We start from the raw sequence: 2,242 nt of genomic DNA on the forward strand, positions 1-2,242 counted from the left end.
ATAGTATATATATATATAATATATATATATATATTTGTTTATTTATTTGTTTATTAATTCCGCATTTTAGGTGATTAATTTTCTCCGTGTTTTTCTTTTTATTTATATTCACAATATGTATTGTTGTCATTTATTACGTCTTTCTGATTTTGATATTTTATCTTCCCGAGTTTTTTTACCTGTTATTTTCTTAGCATCAGAATAATTTTCTCCGTTTTTTCATTGATATTTATAATATATATTGTTTTCATGTATTACATCTTTCTGATTTTGATATTTATCTTCCCGAGTTCTTTACCTGTTATTCTCTTAGCTTCAGAATAATTTTTCAGTTTTTTTTTTTCATTTATATTTACAATATATATTGTTTTCATTTATCCCGTCTTGCTGATTTTCATATTTTTCTTTCCAACGATTTTTTTTTACCTGCTATTCTCATAACATCAGAATCCATAAAACCTCATAAAATAGGCCTTGCCTTATGTAATGAGGTCGACGACCTCATCTTCCTACATCCGTAAGATGACAACCAACGTCTTTATAAAGAGAAATGAAGTCTCAGATCTCATAAGCCATAAGAAATCAATATAAGTATAATTCTATACTTCTTGAGGCATCTCTTAAGAGTAGATTTACAAAAAGGGACTATTACCTTCTTCCATTTCATTTCTGGAAATAGAATAATAATAATAATTTCTCATTTCTGATCTTAGATGGGGAATTTGGTCTGAGCTCGTATTTTGAATGTCAGGCTGTCAGCCATGACAGTATTATTGGTAGAGGATTTAAGAAGTTTTTATTCTTTATCTAAATAGGAAAATAATGTTGTTGGTCATATTTTAAATGCCGAGTGATCATTTACCCTTTATAATGTAAAGCAAGTCTCTCTCTCTCTCTCTCTCTCTCTCATATTCCAGTGGCATCGTCAGTAATATACAGTGTCACGTGTATTTATAGATTGATGTAAAACAAATTCCTCTCTCTCTCTCTCTCTCTCCTCTCTCTCTCTCTCTCTCTCTCTCTCTCTCTCTCTCTCTCTCTCTCTCTCTCTCCTCTTAAGAAGACAAATCATTAGGAGATAGAACCCGTCAAAGGGAAACGATGAAATATCAATGTATCCGAGCCATCCAACAGACGGCCATATTGCTGTTATAGATCAAAATGAAATCCTCCCAAGACTCGCTCTGAGGAATGATCCTACCTCAAGACTCATTACTCATTTCAGATGAGTCTTCGAATTGTATTCGTGTTCGTAATTAGTTTTTATGTTCTTTCATCATTTTAGGTTTTTAGTTAAATACACTTTTTTTATTTTCATATATATTTATTTGTTCCATATTTTGGGTATTTAATTTTTTTTCTTTTCTTGTATATTTATCTATTCTACATTTTAGGTTTTTAATTAAATACTCTTTTTCACATATATTTATTTATTCCACAATTTAGGTGTTTAATTAAATACTCTTTTTTCACATATATTTATTTATTTAACATTTTAGGTTTTTAGTTATCTAACATTTTTTTCACATATGTTTATTCCACATTTTAGGTTTTTAATTAAATACCCTTTTTTTCATTTCTATTCACTATATATTGTTTTTATTTAATTACATCTTTCTGATTTTGACATTTATCTTTTCAACGTTATTAACCTGTTATTCTCATAACATCAGAATCCATAAAACCTCATAAAACAGGCCTTGCCTTATGTAATGAGGTCGACGGACCTCATCTTCCTACATCCATAAGAAGACAACCAACGTCTTTATAAAGAGAAAAGAAGTCTCAGATCTCATAAGCCATAAGAAATCAATATAAGTATAATTCTATACTTCTTGAGGCATCTCTTAAGAGTAGATTTACAAAAAAGGGACTTTTACCTTCTTCCATTTCATTTCTGGAAATAGAAAAATAATTATAATTTGTCATTTCTGATCTTAGATGGGGAATTTGGTCTGAGGTCGTATTTTGAATGTCAGGCTGTCAGCCATGACAGTATTATTGGAAGAGGATTTTGAGATGTTAATATTCTTTATCTAAATAGGAAAATAATGTTGTTGGTTATATTTTAAATGTCAAGAGCTCCTATCCCCTTTATAATAAAGAGCAAGTCTCTCTCTCTCTCTCTCTCTCTCTCTCTCTCTCTCTCTCTCTCTCTCTCTCTCATTTTTCCAGTGGCGTCGTCGGTAATATTCAGTGTCACGTGTATTTACTGATTGATGTAAAACAAATTCGTATCTCT

Source organism: Palaemon carinicauda, chromosome 23 (assembly GCF_036898095.1).
Source record: "Palaemon carinicauda isolate YSFRI2023 chromosome 23, ASM3689809v2, whole genome shotgun sequence".
NCBI lineage: Eukaryota > Metazoa > Arthropoda > Malacostraca > Decapoda > Palaemonidae > Palaemon > Palaemon carinicauda.